A 20,091-nucleotide genomic window follows, 5' to 3' on the forward strand; every position below is an offset into this window, starting at 1 on the left:
TATTTTTTTCCCCTCTCGAAATGTTTACATTTGGAAAAGTCTGCTTTGTTTTTATAATGTAAAATCTTGATTATTTTCTAAACAGCCTTATTTCTCTCTACTACCAATTTAGAGCCCTGATATTGTCCAGCTGCATTTAACAGCCCCACTGGCTGTGTGTGTGTGTGTGTGTGTGTGTGTGTATGTGTGTGTGGATCCTATACTTATTCCATACAACCTACTTTTGGTGTCAATTCCACACTCCATACAGGAGGACTTTAGCCAAAGTAGTCACGAGGTTTGCTACTGCCTTTTTGTTGTCTGTTGCTGGTAATAACATTCTCTCTCAATCTAGTTAAGGTATGTTGGAATTTGTCACTTAAAACTAAAACTCCATATAAGCAATAGATGATTAAGAAGAAAAGTTGAAGGGACACAGGGACTTTAGTTTAATGAACTCCAATAATTGCCAACTGGGAGAAAAAAATGGGCAAAAATATCAATGTGTCCAGCAACAGATACTAGAAGATCCTGAGCTAAGTATCATAAATAACTGTTCTTTAGAAACAAAAGAAAACCAAATTTATAAGGAGGGGAAGGAGAAAATAAGCACAAGAGAGGACATGTTCATCTTATTCCTAAATTATGGTATCCAGAATATGAGGGAAACAGAACAGTTGTATATTATGGCAGGAAGACTGCAAATGAAATTGGCTCATTCATAATTTTCATCGTATTTTCCAGAATCAAAATTCAAGGAGAAAGTTTATTCCCGCCGTATGGATCTTTCTCCTTCTGTTGAGTTTTGTCTTCCTTGACAACCATGCGGAAAGCTCTCTGGCATAGGCGGATGACACAGGCTGCGTGATGCGCCTCATCAGTCATGTTGAACACACCCCACGGCAATTACCATTCTGATTCAGGGCAGGATAAAAAGAGTTCAGTGCACAATGTGGTGTTTAGGGAGGTGATCTGGAAGCATTAACCATACAACTTTGGCAGAAACTGTTCTGTGAATGTGTCAGTGATATCTCAAGTACATGAAAAACCAGCTTTACTGTCCCTTGATATGAGATTAATTTTTTTTATTTTTAGAGCATTTACCATTGTAAGGTGGACAAATATTATCCCTGTTTTTCAACTGTAGAAACTGGAATGCTCAAAGGTTAAGCAACGTTCACATAGTTACATAGTGAGTCATTTTCTGAATCGGGAAATAAATTGGTGGGTAAGATTCCCTTTTCCCTGATTCTGCCAGCCAGTAGGAGTCATTTACCACTATTTAAGTATTTTTCTTTATTGTCTTGCAATGAGCACAAACAGATTTCTCTGAGACTTAAAAATTATGAAATGTGACATATTTGAGGGAGCAGTAGAATTCAACCAATGACCTTAATTCACACAAGTTTCATTTAGCACTGATTGTGTATTAACTGAAAGTTTTCAGTCCTAATTTAAACTCTACCCATGATTTGGAAATATGCATATGTCTCTTTGCCTCGGGTAAAATATGGATAATTACCCCTACCATGGACTTCATTAAAAAGTTATATGATTATATTACATTCTATGTTTTGAACTCGATGGATGGAATTAGTGAGTATAACTTTTTAAGTGATCTTATCACTCTCCTTTTTCTAGTAGAATTTGGTTTCTTATGAGAAAGTTTTTAAAATATCTAACTTTAGTGTATGTTTAAACTTGTCAAAACATTTCAGAAGGATGTGCCATATTACTGTGCTGAACACTTTTATATCTATTGTTATATCCAATCCCTGTGACAACCACTTTGGTACTCTTCCTAGTATGAAATTATGCCTAATGAAAAAATTCAACTTTGTTCCCTAATGTTTCTTGGTCATTGCCCCATTAACATTGCCACCCTCAATATTATGTCTACCCTCCCTTTCCAGCTCTATTCTTGACCTGGACAGAAATCCCAAATTAGAATCATTAGCACAACTGGAACTTTGTTTTTTCTAGGCTGCTGATTTTAATGGGACTTTACTAAATAATAAGGAAAAAAATAAAAAGGACACCAAGGTAGAAAAGACAAAAGCATAAGGGAAGCCACATTTTCACACTGTAGATTTCTGATTCAACTACTGCAAACTAGAACTCAGGCCTGAGAAGATTCCAAATGCTATCAGTGGTAGTAAAAGTGAGACAAGCTCACAGAAAGATAGAAGTGGGGCAAATGCTGAGCAGCTTGGTTCCCTAACCATCTCACCCTCAAGCTTCTTCCATGGCTATGGGTTTCTAGATAATGGTTTTAGTAAAGAAAAATGTTTCCTTTGTAAATTGGTATTATAATCTTCATTTTACAGAGGAGGAGAGAAACAGAAACTCAGAAAGGTAAATAACTCATTCTAGATTGTATAAGCATGAATGGGTAAAGCTTGAATTTAGATCCATTTATATTCTTTCTGCTGCAGGTAGCAGTGCTCTTGTCAAATTAGTGATGTGGCCAATTTGGAAGACTGAAGGGCACTCCTGGACAGTCAAGTGCCATGACCACCAGCTAGCTTCCAGTGGATTCTTAACAAGTCACTCTTCTGAGTTTTAGGTTAGGAAATAGCTTCAGGTGACACCCTATCAACAGTAAGGTAAAACAATAACTAAGAAATTTTTTTTAAAAAAAGCAAGTAAAAGTCATAATCTTTTTAAAAAGGGAGGATATGATGAGCATTGAGACATGTGGTGAAACATAGGATCTTACTAAAAAAAACTTACATATAGTAATATCCTCCTCTAAACTCTCATCTGTCCCTTTCTGAAGATGATGAAATGTCCTATATACGGTAAATTCTCCTTATTTGTGGCAGTTCCGTCCAATGAAATCTCCAAGAATACTAACCCATTGCTCCTAGGGAGAATACAGCGTTAGGTTCCTACAAGCCTCATCGTATTTTCATCAACCAATTATTATATACCCTTTTTTGTATGTTTCTGTTTAAAGACACCTTGTTTAATATTATTGTTGATTCATTAACATTGAACTCACAGCCAACAGCACTATTACTCTTGTTCAAATGAAGCTTATCTAACACGTATTTTCTCCGGAAGGCACATCACAGCCATCTTGCATTTAGGAATGGTAGATGGCCCTTCATCACTATGCTTGGGGGTCATTTTAAACATGAAACCATAACAAAACACAAAAATGCAGGAAATGTGACACTAAATAGATCACGAAAAGGATGCTTGTTAACAATAAGACAGCTGATATAAGAAGGCAGAATATCACTTTGTTACACCTCAGCTGGGGATATGCTTTTTGGGTGACTCACATTTGTCCTCACTCACAATTGTTATGCGCACTTCCATATGTGATCACAAAGCACTGTGAATACTGATTTTTGGATTACAAATAAATTTTAGTGGGTAGGCAAATTCACAAATATGGAATTTGAAAACAATAAGAATCAACTGTAAATGCAAACAAACAATACAAAATGAGCTTTAATCCTGTGGCCACTTACATTCCTATCACATTGAGAAATCAATGGACTTAATCTTTATACTGGGAAGTTTGGTGACCAGTGATTAACATAATTGTCAACCTTGCTTTGCTCTGCACCATTTCAAATCTGATGATGCATTTTCTACTAAAGTTCCATGGATAAATCAATTGAAATATAATGATTTTTAAAATTATTGTGTTGCAAAATTAAATCACTCAGGGTGATAACAAAATCAGTGTTAGCAATAATATATGATAGTAGGGCCAAAATGGAAATGGGAGAGAATTGGAAGATGGTTTTGCATGTATGCCAGACTTTCATTTCAACATAACTGTTGCTGTCCTCCCACTAGCTTTTTCATACCAAGTGCAATAATCCCACGCAGTCCACATGATGCTCAGTGCTATTAAGTGAAATGAAGGAAAAATAAGTGGGAAAACAGCAGGGTTATAGTTCCCAATGACTTGGAATTTATTCTTAGAAAACAAGTAGTGAAATCATGTAATGGAGAAATTTGGGGCACAGTAAATACTGGTGAATTAATAAACGGTGGCCATCACAATTCGGTTTTATTATTAAATGTACTGTTTTCTTTTTCATTAAAAGTCCATGCAAAATGAACATCACCACAAGTCACATATTTTAGCTCTCTTTGCTATTCCATGGATTGTAGCATGTATGATTTATCTTGTAGAGTTTTGGCATCAGTTTCAAGAATGATATGAATGTGTGTTAGGGGATAAGGGAAGGGCAATGATAAAGTTAAATATATTGTATAGATACAAACTGATGACCGTGTAAGCTAATAGTACTAGAAACAGTTCATATTAGCACTGGGATTATGGTCAACTCTATTTGAATTGCTTAAGGTCTAATGGGAATCTGCCCGCCTTCAAGCCTGTGAAATTTGAAATTCAAGAAAATTAAATTCGTTTACAGCAAAACCATTTTTTCTCACAAATTTTTAACCAATGAATATTGTGTGGGAAATTGATTCCATATGTTTTCAAGTCATTTATGCAACTTGAATAATTAAAATGTTCATTGGAAATAACTGCCTGATGTCAGGAAATTATCTTATGCCAAAAGTAGACAAACTCAAATATCAAAAGGTCAAGCTAAGTTAGAAATTTTGCAACATCCCAAAATGTAATTATTCTTAAAAAATTTAAATGTTTGCTAACCCTTCCTTATTGTCACCTGGTAGAAAAACAAGGAATTCCTTTATTCTCTCAGTGTTGTTTCTTTTTATTCTTGAAAAATCTTTGCCTATGAGTCTTTCTAAACGTACCTCCAAGTTATTTGGACAAGAGTCTAGACTATTATTTTTTTAAGATTTATTTATTTATTTGAGAGAAAGAGAGAGAGCAGGTGCACAAGTGGGGGGAGGGGCCAAAGGAGAGGGAGAGAATCTCAAGCAGATTCCCTACTGAGAGCAGAGCCTGAGGCGGCTGGATCCAACAGAGAGATCACAATCTGAGCCGAAATCAAGAGTTGAATGTTCAACTGACTGAGCCACCCAGATGCCCTGAGCCTAGACTATTAACGGCATTTGCAATGTAATCTTTTCAGCTATTTAAAAAATAATAAATTAAATTAGTAAATGCTTGTGATTCATTTCTAATGAAAAATAAAGCATAAGAATTAAGATATATTTTGTTTCAATCATATCTAAATAATTCTAAGAGTTATAATTATCATTCCTATTTTGTAGATTTAGAAATCAAGGTCTGGATAGAGTAAATAGCCTGTGAAAACACATCCTAACTGAATAAGTTAAATTTTGCCTGAAACATTTTAGAAATATCTGATGAGAAGTATAAATAAAGGAGATAGATAATAAATGTAGCCTTAATGAAATATTAACCCAAGATTCATCTATTTACTTTTTGTGTATGGTAGCAAGAGGATGCGACTTGGAGAGAAATATGAAAATGAAGAATACTGAGAATGTTACAATGTTTGTAGCATAGAGATGACCAAATTTGGAGCTGGAAGTCCTACATTCAAATTCTGATTCTTCCACTTATTATTAACTCTCTGACCTTGGGCAAGTCACTTGATCTCCAAGTCTCTTGTTCCTTTATCAAGTGGGAATAATGAGAACTTCTAAGTTTACAAAGATAAAATAAGATATTAATATGAGTATTTTATTTTTTTATTTATTTTATTTTTTTTTAAGATTTTATTTATTTATTTGAGAGAGAGAGAATGAGAGATAGAGAGCACGAGAGGGAAGAGGGTCAGAGGGAGAAGCAGACTCCCTGCCGAGCAGGGAGCCCGATGCGGGGCTCGATCCCGGGACTCCAGGATCATGACCTGAGCCGAAGGCAGTTGCTTAACCAACTGAGCCACCCAGGTGCCCTAATATGAGTTTTTTATTAATTAAAATTAATATACACATGTAAAGCAATAATAATAGTAATAATAATAATTACACTAATATAGAAAAAGGGGGAAGTCCTTATCTATAATGAAATAAAAAATCATGGAATTTGAGCCCATGTTATTTGCTTATTGTAGTTGTTTAATATTACAGTTTAGTTTTTCCTCATCCTTATGAAATACAAATTTACCAAAACATAAGATGTAAGTTATTTCAAAAATTGTTTTTGAAAAAAAGTATAAAAATCATTACTTATTTCTCCATCTTTGTGTCATTTTTACAAAAAGAGATAACACTTGCCTTATCTTGCTTGTTCTAAATTTAAAACTTCTTTCATACCTTAGAAAAGTAATTAATTTAATAAGATGGACAATGGCCTTTCAAATAAAGTGTTCCTTCAGGGGGAAAAATAAAAAAAAGGGGGGGTGGAAGGAAGAAAGGAAGAAAATAAGTCATTCAATTGGAAACCGGCTGATGCCTGCCAGAACAATCCATGGAAATCACTCCATTGGTGTGTGTATTGTGTTCATGCTATAATTAAAAACAGATTAAAAAGAACTAGAGCATAGCACCTCTGATTGCTGTTCGCCTTCATACTCAAGAACAAGAAAGCCAGGGTGTTAAATTTAGCCAGTGGCACTCAACTAAGCACAATCTGTATAGCCTGGACTGTGGGCTAGGAATGCTTTGACAAATAGGTAGATGGTCCCAATAAAATGGGGGGGCATTGATTTTTTTAAGCCAGAAATGCCATGTGTAACTAGGAAACTTGAGACATTCCCTCCTCTCTCCGTCTTCTCTTAATGTGATGGCTTGAGCTTTAGGATTGGTAATTCTGAATATATTGGGTCTTTTCACGTACCCTATTGAGGTTTCAGATACTATATTTTCATTTTCTCAAAGAACATATGACACTGTACAGGGGCCCTGTGAACCCTTAAGTCCCAGAGAAGGTAAAACCTTTTCCCAGACTATGAAGTACTAGCTGCCTACCATTTTCCCTGAACAGGAAATATACTTCTCTGTTGTTTGTCTTTTCCCTCTCCTCCTTTCAAAATGAGTTCCATTGTGTTTAACCAGAAATGGGGCTTTGTGGCAATTAAAAGATTCCAATGTGGCAGAGGCTAACACACCAGTAGAGCAGGATTCCAGCTTTCCATGGTAACACCCAACTTCCCTTCTCTAACTGCCTCCTCCTCTAGTCCACCCAGACAATTCTAATCCTACCTCTGTGGTTACTCTGAAAAGGCATCCAGTTCGCTTATCAGAAAGGATCTTTCTTAAACAAATATTTACCAATGTCTGTTTTACTCCTTTGGGGAGTGAGCAAAGGAATAGCCTGAGTCCCTTAATCCCTTTGGATCATGAATTTCGCAGATGATGATAGAATGTAGTCAGGGCTACTAGCACTTGGAGCCCAAACTGTGCAGAGACTGACACTTCATTGCCTTCATGATTGTAAACCTTAAGTGGCTTGGTTAGCTACTCATCACATGAGTGACTCTTATTCCTCATTGCCATCCACTGCAAGTTCCTTCCTCTGTATGGCAGAAATCCAGGAACATTCCATGAGAGTTATGGCATTTTCTTTTTACAATAGTGGGCCTTACCTTTCTCTTGGTTTCATGAACTCTGTAAATGTCAAAGTGATTCACACGGGAGGAAATGGTCCTATAGTCCTCATTGAAAAGTTCAAAGATACAGGATATTTTCTCTCAAGTAATGGTGCAATGCTTATCTTTTTGGTAATAATGCACTGTATGCTTATTAACAACACATTATCAATCTACATGTAGTCAAGCAGTCTGTTGGATAAAAAGGCATAAGGAATGTATAATATTGGGAGAAAATTATTTTCACACTTTTCCTATCTGTTTCAGGATCCCCTGAAGTATTGTGAAGAACATCCCAAGAAAAAGTTAATTCTCTGTGTCCTTATGTTGTTGGATATTTCATTACCATGTCTTAATTTGAGGATAGTTTGCAGCACTATCAGACCAAAAGCAATTTGCCTTTCATACAGTCTAAATACACTTCCCATAAACCTTAATGAAAGTTGAAAAGGTGAAAGTTCATTCCTTTGAGATGCTCACACTAATTCGGAACTATATTCTGAATTGCCCCTTTTACAAAAGAACAAGTTGGAATATATAGACACATACAAGAGAATAGTGAGACATTAAAATCTCAAGAAAGAATTGGGGTGCCTGCCTGGCTCAGTTAGTAGAGCATGTGACTCTTGATCTCAAAGTTGTGAGTTCAAGCCCCACGTTTGGTGTAGAGATTACTTAAAAATAAAATCTTTATTTTTTAAAAAGATTTATTTATTTGAGAGATAGAGAGAATGAGTGGTGGGGAGGGGCCGAGGGGGGAGAGAAAGAGAGAGACAAGGAGACTTCCTGCTGAGCAGGAAGCCTGATGTGGGGCTCGATCCCTGAGATCATGACCTAAGCTAAAGGCAGACACTTAGCCGACTGAGCCACCCAGGTACCCCAAAATAAAATCTTTAAAAAAAATAAAATCCTGAGAAAAGAACCTACTAAACATTTTAAAATTTATTCACAACTATTTATTGAGAGTCTTCTCTGCTATTACTGTCTGGTCTCCAAACAGGGGCCAACTCTGCCACATAGGACCTAGAGCCTATCCCCTGTTGCCTCCTCAGGGGTATCATCCAGTGGTTGTTCTCTCTCTTGCCTGTATCACCAATTTTTCCCTCTGTTCTGGATCTTTTTTGTCCGCATACAAACAGGCTGTTATTCTCCCACCTTAAGAAGCTCTTTTTGGACCTGATGTACCTCATCCAATGTCCCATTTCTCTCCTTCCTTTTTAGACACAGTCCTTGGAAGTGTTGAATACACCTGCAGCCTCTAACTTCTCCCCCTCTCTCTTGAACTTACTCTAACCAGTCTTTTGCCCCTACCACTAGAAGGAAATGACTACTCTTGTCAAAGTTACTAACAATCCTCATGTTCCTAAATCCAAAGATCAATTCTCAATCCTCACTTTACTTAAAGTTTTACTTTTTATTTAAATATTTACTTTCACCTTAACATTATTGGTTTTAAAATTCATCTGAATTGAAACTATGGTGCGCTTTTTCTAGGATCCACAGCTTCAACTGGCTAATGACCCCAAATCTATTTCTCCAATCCAGACCTCCTATTTGATGGAGGTATGGCTGGATGAATAAATTATTTTTCTACACTTCATCTTAGGTGTTCTACTAATAGTATCATTAAATATGAGGGGAAAATAGAGCATATGGTTATGCCTTTGCTTACTTAACTACTTTCAGAAGTATTTCCTTGCTAAAACTTATTGATAAGATTCTGAAATGTGGTCTTCTTATGAGTGAAGTCCTTTATTGGTTATAATAACACACTACAACTTATCCTTATATTTCAGGAACAATGAAAGTTATATCTGTATAGTTTGTCATACTAATTCTATAATTTTTTAATCTATGAAAAGAATGAACTCTGAGGCCAATCATCACAAATACATTTTCAGTTCATGCCAAAGGATGTTTAATTACTGTAAATTATTAATCTAGGCTATTTCATACATAGTGATAAAAATTTATTATGTTTAAAATCTCCTTGTATCTGTGGCTTCATGACAGAGTCACGGATAAAATATTTTTCTCATGTATTTGTTTTCCAACTTGGCCCTGACCTCTCCCACTCATTCATCCTGCTGTGGGCCCCGCGCTGAGCTCCTATGATTGGCTTGTATTCTTACATGCAAAGCATGATGCCCAGAGATTCTTAGCCTGTCTGATCCTGCCCCAATGCTTGGTAACCAAGTTCTGCTTTACTGATTGTGGTCTATTTTACCATGCTTCCTGGTTCCTGATCCTGGCTACAAACTGGTTTTTAAAATATCCCTTATAAACTTTTGCTTTAAGAAGTGAACTTACTGTAATAAGAGGATCCTGACTGTAAGATTTTTTATTTTCTTATTAATGTAGAAGTTAAACTTCTGTCCAGAGTTGCAGTATGTATTCTTCCTCTGGCTATAAATGTATATATCAGTAACACAGTATCCTATGTCTTTTATCATAATAAACCCCTCTTTACTATATGGAATTTATAATGGCCTAGAGTGACTTAGATTGACATTGATAGTCCCTGCATTATAGGAGAATTGTTATCTGTGTCATAATGTACTTGTTTCTCGGTTAAGAATGAGACAGCAGGGAGAGTATGAGTAGGGATGTGAGGGAAGGAATCTATACCACTACATACAGAGTAATTTATAATAATGTGGTAGTTTGATATGACAGCCACTTTTTATAAAGGTAATGAGATCCCCTGTCTTAATAAGCAATAAGACCGAAAAGGAAGAAGAGATGAGGAGGAGAGGGGGGAGGAGAAACAGAAGAAGGAGAAAGAAAAGGAAGAAAGGAAAGAAGGAAAAAAAGAAGGAAGGGAGGGGGAGATGGGGAGAGAGAAAAAGACAGAAATTATTCTCTTTCCATAGGACCCATTAATCAAATATCTCAGAAAATTTGAAAATTTATTTAGAGACTTTAGTATTCTCCCTGTAGAGATTGTTTAATTCCAGAGGGTCCTAACGCAGTGTCAAATAAAAATTAACTTGTATTGCATAGAATATAGAGAGGCTTAAGTGGGAGAAATTAATTAAGCTCCTGAGAACTCTTAATATGATAAAGAAATCATATCGGGCCTGGAGTTGAAGTCCTATTCATGACTCTTTTCCAAAGGGTATGATTTACTGTAGTCAGTTTAAAATAATAGGGTAGGCATTTTTTTCTACTGGTTCTGCCTCTGGTAAACCATACGACCTTAAGTAACCTATCTGTGTTCTTATTTCCACTTATGAAAAACAGAAATCCTGTATTTTATCAAAATTTGGGGTACTTTATAAATTATAAATGCTAATTTATAAATATTAATGCCAATAAGACCAGAAAAGATGCTCATTTAAAGAAAAGTAATTTAATAGTTTTACTAGGGCCTTCTAGCCAGACCCGCACATTAAAAAAGCTATCACTGTATATAGCGTTTTTTCATGCCCGTATATCAGAATTCTCGGAAGAGAAGCCAACATTTGACTCAGCAGAAAGATTGATCCCTATTGCTGGATCCTCCCCTTTGGAAAAATGTTCCAGACAGTTTGTACTACCACTCCCTGTGCTGAATCAATATATGAACTCTGTTTTAATCACACATCAATCTTTCCTTATGTGAAATTCCCAGATATGTACGATAGAAAGTCTTTGAGAGTTCTTTTAGAAGAATCAAGGATTAGTCCTTATAGCTTAAATTTTGGAAAGCTGTCCTTGTGCCTAGCGTTTCACATTGACAACTTAACATGAATGGACAGCTGATGGTATAAAAGAAACTTAAACCAAAGAAATATTTGTCAAAAATAGGCCTAAACTATATTTGTTGCAGGCTTTGAGCTTCCATTTGCTAGGATTGATTTAAGCATGAAGATGAGGAGAAATGTTGGCATGGTAGGGGCTAATTAAAGTTGACATTGCCAGTGCTATAAAAATATAGAAAAATCAAAGGATCAAACATTTTTGCTACTGAAGTCTCGAGTATGCACGTGTGTGTTCATGCACATGTGTGAGTTGATAACATTTGAATCTGAATCAGCAGACTTTTTGTGTAAATTATATTCTGTGAGTTACATTCATATTGATTCTCCCTCGTCAATCTTGGAATAATTCCCCATAGTGTTTAATACCCAATTAAGAAAAATATACCTAGATTCTTAATACTTGATTGCTCTAACATGTGGTGACCCTTGTTTTAATAGACTCAAATACGCACTACATGATTTTTATGTCTCTATTGTCTGTCATGGTATTTTTGAGTTCCCTACTAAAACCGAGTGGTTCTAAAATAGATCTTCAGGAATTATGAGCCTGGATTAATCTGTCTTCACAGCATCAACACTCTTTATAGCAAAAAGCTTAGGAACTCAGTTTTCCTTGCTTTTGAGCAACCCATTGGCTCCAGGAAAGAAAGGCAGGCAAGCTTAAGCCCCGAGGTCACATATTTCTGAGAAAGAAATGCAAGTTTATCAGATAAACTAAAATCAGAGAAAGTTAAAATTATTTAGAAAGAAATACATCTTGGAAAGTTTCTGTAAGAATAACACAGAGCTCTGTCATCAACAAGGTGTAAGTCATTCATAATTAGGATTCTGTGGGAGATGACTCATGTCTCTTGGATAAATGAACATAAAAGCAATTAGCAGGATATGAGTTATTTGGTTTCTAAATGGCCTGACAGTTATGAAAATCAAATTTAGATTTTTATCTGCCCGATGCTGGTTCAATGTATTCAGCATAAATTCTCTTTTTTTTCTTAGACTCAATGAAAAACTTTTTAAAACAAACAAAAGTACATAGGATTTCACTTCCTGTTTTAGGGAAAAGAACATGACAAAATGATGTGATTCTGAGAAGAAGCCACCAAATTGGATGTGTCATTCCAGTGAGCATGCCCAGTCCAATATAATGTGAAACTTCAAGGCTCATGATGGACAGCCAAGCACCTGCTGTGTGCATACCATGCACATAAAAAAATCAAGAGAGCTGGCAAACTTAATTGCCCTGAATTCTGCAAAGGACACTTCACATACTCAAGGTTGTCTTATTTCCTTGCTCAAGTGAAATTTATAACCTAAGATGAACACATTGACACAGGAATACAGATCTGAGGACCATGAAGAGATTAAGAAATTAATCATATCCTGGTGATTTATTCCTTGGGTTTATCTGAGTGTTTACATAATAGCATAGGAGGCAGATAGACTACTGCTTAATGGTAGTCTTGGAAATATGACTGAGAAGGGTCCAAATACTGGCCTTATAAATTTCTAGCTGGATAACCTCAGTTAAGGTTAACCTAATTAAGTTGGATTAACTTAATACTTCCCACCTATGCCTCACTTTCCTACCACTTAGGGTTATTGTGAGGATTAAAAGCAGCAATGTGTACTAGATTACAAACTTCTTGAAAAGAACGTCTATGTTCAACAGTCTTATTCACTGTTGAATCTCTGTACATAGTATAGTATCTAGAGCATAGCAGATGCTCAATAAATGTTAGGTGAATAATTATATAAAATGTTTACCATAGTCCCTGGTACAAAGTAAGTAAATATGATGATAGTGATAATGATCACATTTAAGAATCCCTTTAATGGTTTCCTATTATTAGGATACTTACAATGACTTCCAATTTTTTTAGGCCATATATGATTTGACTCATTTCTATCTTTCTAATCTCATCTTGAATTAACCTTTCACTCTTTTCTCTATTTCCAACCCCACTGCTCTTCTTCACTGTCTTAAATAAGCCAAAAACTGTTTTCCTAACTTGGGAACTTTGCACACACTTTTTTCATTGTGTTCTTGCCTTTTACCCTTCTGCATCAAGTTCTTCCCAACTCCTGCCACTACTGATCAAGAGCTATGCCAGGCCCACCACCAGATGCTTTGCTGTGAAAGTACAAAAGCAATGGCCATAAAGGACCACAAACCTCCCACGGATGTTTGCACCAGCCTACTTTGTGGTCCACAGCAGCAGGTGGCCATGCTTCCCAAAAACTCAATTGGTTCACTCATGCCAGGGGTATTCAGTGACATTTTTTCTGGTCTTTTCCAGACCTTTATTCCTCAGCTTCTTCCACAATTGTATAAAGTGTAATTACTATAATAAATTTTTATCTGTAATATCAAAGTGGTTCTGCTTCCCTAATTACACATTAAATGCTGAAGTCATTGGTTATGAAAACTTTAAGGTTCCAGGGCAACAGAACCCTGACGATGAGTATCTGGAATTGGTTCTCTGATCTTATTGGATTTAAAGGCATCAGTGTTCGTGAAGGCCCGTGGCAAGTGTTGACGCAATGTGACTTCTGTCCAGGGCTCTAAATGTCAAAGTGAAGAAATTCAATGAAGCGTGGGTAAACGGCGGGAGTAACTGACTCTCTTAAGAGAGCCAAATGCCTCGTCATCTAATTAGTGACATGTATGAATGGATGAACAAGATTCCCACCATCCCTACCTACTATCCAGTGAAACAACAGCCAAGGGAATGGGTTTGGCGGAATCAGCGGGAAAGAAGACTCTGTTGAGCTTGACTCTAGTTTGGCACAGTGAAGAGACATGAGAGGTGTAGAATAAGTGGGAGGCCCCCGGCGCCCCTCTGTCCCCACGAGGGGGCAGGGTGGGGTCCGCGGGCCTTGCCATTAAGAATGGATGGAGAGATGCAGAGCTTCCAGGACCAGCAGAAACTGAAAGAATATGTGACCACTAAGCCTGCCCTGCAAGAAATATTAAGGGGGGGGGGGTTCTATAAAAAGAGAAAGACACCAGGAGTGACATAGAACAGAAATTTACAGAGACAATCTATAGAAACAAGGACTTCACAGGCAACATGATGACAATAAATTCATATCTTTCAATAATCACTCTCAATGTGAACAGCCTAAATGCTCCCATAAAATGGCAAAGGGTTGCAGATTGGATGAGAAGACAGGACCCATCCATATGCTGTCTACAAAAGGCTCATTTTGAACCTAAAGATACATGAAGACTGAAAGTGAAGGGATGGAGATCAATCTTCCATGCCAACGGACCTCAAAAGAAAGATGGAGTAGCAATTCTCATGTCAGAAAAATTACATTTTAAGCTAAAGACTGTAGTTAGAGACACAGAAGGACACTATATCATTCTTAAAGAGTCTATCCAACAAGAAGATATGACAATTGTAAATATCTATGCTCCCAACATGGGAGCACCCAACTACATGAGCCAACTGTTAACCAAAATAAAGAGTCATATTGATAATAATATGTTAATTGTAGTAGACCTCAATATTCCACGCTCAGCAATAGACAGATCATCTAAGCAGAAAATCAAGAAAGAAACAAGAACTTTGAATGATACACTGGACCAGATGGACCTCATAGATATATAGAGAACATTCCACCCTAAAAAAACAGAAAACTCATTCTTCTTGAGCACACATGGAACTTTCTCGAGAATAGACCACATACTGGGTCACAAATCAGGTTTCAACGGATACCAAAAGATTGAGATTATTCCTTGCATTTTCTCAGACCATAATGCTTTAAAACTGGAACTCAATCACAAGAAAAAATTTGGAAGAAATTCAAACACTTGGAAGCTAAAGAATGTTTGGGTCATCCAGGAAATCAAAGAACTTAAACAATTCATGGAAACCAATGAGAATGAAAACACATTGATCCAAAACCTATGGGATACTGCAAAGGCGGTCCTAAGGGGGAAATACATAGCCATCCAAGCCTCACTCAAAAAAATAGAAAAATCCCGAATTCACCAACTATCTTTGAAACTTAAAGAACTGGAGAAAAAACAACAAATGATGCCTAAGAGAAATAATTAAGATTAGACCAGAGATCAATGAATTAGAAACCAGAAATACAGTAGAGCAGATTAACAAAACTAGAAGCTGGTTCTTTGAAAGAATTAATAAGATCAATAAACCACTGGCCAGACTTATCCAAAAGAAAAGAGAAAGGACCCAAATTAATAAAATTATGAATGAAAGGGGAAAGATCATGACTAACACCAAGAAAATAGAAACAATTATTAGAAATTATTATCAACAACTATATGCCAATAAATTAAGCAACCTGGAAGAAATGGATGCCTTCCTGGAAACCTATATACCAAAATTGAAACAGGAAGAAATAGACAATCTGAATAGACCAATAACCGGTAACGAGATTGAAGCACTGATCAAAAACCTCCCAAAAAATAAGAGTCCAGAGCCTGATGGATTCCATGAGGAATTCTACCAAACATTCAAAGAAGAAATAATACCTATTCTCCTGAAGCTGTTTCAAAAAACAGAAACAGAAGGAAAGCTTCCAGACTCATTCTATGAGGCCAGCATTACCTTGATCCCCAAACCAGGCAAAGACCCCATCAAAAAGGAGAATTTCAGACCATTATCCCTGGTTAATATGGATGCCAAATTTCTCAAGAAAATCCTAGCTAACAGGATCCAACACTACATTAAAGGAATCATCCACCACAACCAAGTGGGATTTATCCCTGGGATGCAATGGTGGTTCAACATATGCAAATCAATGTGATAGAACACATTAATAAGAGAAGAGAGAAGAACGATATGGTTCTCTCAATTGATGCAGAAAAAGCATTTGACAAAATACAACATCCTTTCCTGAGTAAAACTCTTCAGAGTATAGGGATAGAGGGAACATTCCTCGAGTTCATAAAATCCATTTATGAAAAACCCACAGCGAATATCATCCTCAATGGGGAAAAGCTGAGAGCATTTCCCTTAAGATCAAGAACACATCAAGGATGCCCGCTCTTGCCACTATTGTTCAACATAGGACCAGAAGTCCTAACAACAGCAATCAGACAACAAAAAGAAATAAAAGATATTCAAATTGGCGAAGAAGAAGTCAAACTCTCTCTCTTCGCAGATGACATAATACTTTATGTGGAAAACCCAAAAGACTCCAACCCCCAAACTACTAGAACTCATGCAGCAATTCAGTAATGTGCCAGGTTACAAAATCAATGCACAGAAATCAGTTGCTTTCTTATGCACTAACAATGCAACTGTAGAAAGAGAAATTAGAGAATTGATTCCATTTACAATAGCACTGAAAACCATAAGATACCTTGGAACAAACCTAACCAAAGAGGTAAAGGATCTATACCCTAGGAACTACAGAAAACTCATGAAAGAAATTGAAGAAGATACAAAAAGATGGAAAAACATTCCATTCTCATGGATCAGAAGAATAAACATTGTTAAAATGTCTATGCTGCCCAGAGCAATCTATACCTTCAATGCCATCCCGATCAAAATTCCAATGACATTTTTCAAAGTGCTGGAACAGACATTCCTAAAATTTGTATGGAATCAGAAAAGACCCCGAATTGCCAAGGAAATGTTGAAAAAGAAAAACAAAGCTGGAGGCATCATGTTGCCTCATTTCATGCTATATTACAAAGCCGTGATCACCAAGACAGCATGGTACTGGCACAAAAACAGACATATAGACCAATGGAACAGAATAGAGAGCCCAGATATGGACCCTCAACTCTATGGTCAAATAATCTTTGACAAAGCAGGAAAAAATATGCAATGGAAAAAAGACAGTCTCTTCAATAAATGGTGCTGGGAAAATTGGACAGCCACATGCAGAAGAATGAAACTCGACCATTCTCTAACACCACACACAAAGATAAACTCAAAATGGATGTAAGACCTCAATGTGAGACAGGAATCTATCAAAATCCTAGAGGAGAACATAGGCATTAACCTCTTCGACATCAGCCACAGCAACTTCTTTCAAGACACGTCCCCAAAGGCAAGGGAAACAAAAGGGAAAATGAACTTTTGGGACTTCATCAAGATAAAAAGCTTCTGCACAGCAAAGGAAACAGTCAACAAAACAAAGAGGCACCCCACAGAATGGGAGAAGAGTTTTGCAAATGACACTATAGACCAAAGGCTGATATCCAAGATCTATAAAGAACTTCTCAAACTCAACACCCAAAAAACAAATAATCAAGTCAAAGAATAGGCAGAAGACATGAACAGACACTTCTCCAAAGAAGACATACAAATGGCTAACAGACACTTGAAAAAATGTTCATCATCATTAGCCATCAGGGAAATTCAAATCAAAACCACATTGAGATACCACCTTATACCAGTTAGAATGACAAAAATTGACAAGGCAAGAAACAACAAATTTTGGAGAGGTTGTGGAGAAAGGGGGACTCTGTTACACTGGTGGTGGGAATGCAAGTTGGTACAGCCACTTTGGAAAACAGTGTGGAGATTCCTCAAAAAATTAAAAATAGAGCTACCCTATGATCCAGCAATTGCACTACTGGGTATTTACCCCAAAGACACAGATGTAGTGAAAAGAAGGGCTAAATGCACCCCAATGTTCATAGCAGCAATATCCACAATAGCCAAACTCTGGAAAGAGCTGAGATATCCTTCAACAGATGAATGGATAAAGAAGATGTGATCTGTATATACAATGGAATATTACTCAGCCATCAGAAAGGATGAATACCCAACTTTTGCATCAACATGGATGGGACTGGAGGAGATTATGCTAAGTGAAATAAGTCAAGCAGAGAAAGTCAATTACCGTATGGTTTCACTTATTTGTGGAACATAAGTAATAACATGGAGGATATTAGGAGAAGGAAGGGGAAAATGAAAGGAGGGAAATTGGAGGGGCAGATGAACCATGAGAGACTATAGACTCTGAGAAACAAACTGAGGGCTTTAGAGGGGAGGGGGGTGGGAGATAGGTTAGCCCAGTGATGGGTGTTAAGGAGGGAACATACTGCATGGAGCACTGGGTGTTATACACAAATGATGAATCGTGGAACACTACATCAAAAACTAATGATGTGCTGTATGGTGACTAACATAGCATAATAAAATAAAATTAAAACAAATAAATAAAGGCATCAGTGTTACTGTGGGCTTTTACTAAAAGGAATGCCAGTAATCCTTTGACAAAGTTATTTAAATGTTCACTTTTGACATCTGTAATCAAGTGCCTATAGGAGGCAAGGCTTTATGGTGATCAAGTTTCTGCTATGAACATTTTAGTGAAAATGAGGCACATAATGGGATAGAGTGCTTGCTCTTAAGTGCAGTGCGAACCTTGGAAAAAGAAAATGATGTGGTTGAAATTTTAAGTTCCCAGCTAAACAAATTGGATTAGGGTAGAAGGAAATACTATTGAATCAAGCTGAATTTGTTGCTAAGAGTGTACTGTGTAGAAAATCTGGGTTCATGGTTATACCCTGAACAGTGAAGATGGAGTCTAACAATTTGGTTAATTGGTTGACTGAAAACTAGACCCAAAGTTAACTTACACTAAATAAAATTGTAATACTAGAACATTCTTTATGAACTGTAGACAAAGATACCAAAGGCTTAGGAAGACTGGAAAGCTAAAAGGAATTTATTATATAAGACCTCCTCATACACCCCTTAACTTGGGAAGGTACAGAGGACACTCTCTCTATCAAGGTTGTCCAAGGCTGCAAAATATATACTCATGAGAAGAGCTCCGGAATCCATGAAGAGCTCTGTGTTGGATATTCTCTATAGGCCAGGAATGATAAGGGAATTCTCACCATAAAACTGAACTTCTGGAATTCAGTGGAGATAATGGGAGTTCCAAGATGGCAACAGGTAAGTGGCGACATAATCATCAAAGGCAATGTGGATATGATGATCATAATGGACAGCAGAGCTAGGGTAGTAATTACGATGACTTAATCAACAGAGGTCTTTGGCATTGACTAGATGATGATAATGTTCCTAGGACTGAAATCAATTGGAAGTTTACTAAAGTCTTACTTAATAAAATGGAAAAGCTCTAAATATTGTGAACAAAAGTCTGACTTGAGTCACCACAAGAGGGAAGAATGATTAATCCTTCAACCAATTCCCAGATGTGAGCTGATTAAGACTCATTATCTTGAACAAAGGGAGGATCAGATCCCCTAAAGGAAGAACCACTGCTATACAGCCAAAATTTATAGGGTGTTCACCCTCCTAGCCTTCCCTAAAGGGAACTAAGGATACTTACTTGTGTGAATATTCACTGGAGAAGGGTAAATAATCAGATTGTTCGGGGATTACTAGACACTGTCTCTAAAATGACATTAATTCCAGGAAACCCAATGTTCTATCACTCAGAATAGGGATTTAGGGAAGTCAGGTAATTGACAGAGTATTGGCTTGGGCTCACAGTGTCCGCAGTGCAATGAGTCCAGCATTTTAACCCATTTACTGAGAAACCTAAAAGGCTTCTCTCAAATGCTCCCTCTGAGGTTTCCTCCCAGGTTCAGAATATATAGTTGGAATGGATATACTCAGCAACTTTTGGAATCCTTATATTGGCTATGAAGTCAAGAAAGGCCATGTGGAAGCCACTGCAACTGGCTCTGTATAAAAAGATAGTAAACCAAAAGCAATATTGCATTCTTGGAGAGATTGCAGAGATTAGTGACACCACCAGGTACTTGAAAGATGCAGAGGTGGTGATTCCTACCATATCCCCATTCAACTTGTCTTATGCAGAAGACAGATATATCTAGAGGAATCACAGTGGATTATAACAAATTTAATTAGCTGGTGACTCCAATGGTAGCTGCTGTTGGAGTAAGCATTCACATCCCCTGGCACTTATATATAGAT

This window comes from Eumetopias jubatus, unplaced genomic scaffold, assembly GCF_037043125.1.
Source record: "Eumetopias jubatus isolate StellerSeaLion01/CBP00866 unplaced genomic scaffold, mEumJub1_p1.0 scaffold_3, whole genome shotgun sequence".
Classification (NCBI taxonomy): Eukaryota; Metazoa; Chordata; class Mammalia; order Carnivora; family Otariidae; genus Eumetopias; species Eumetopias jubatus.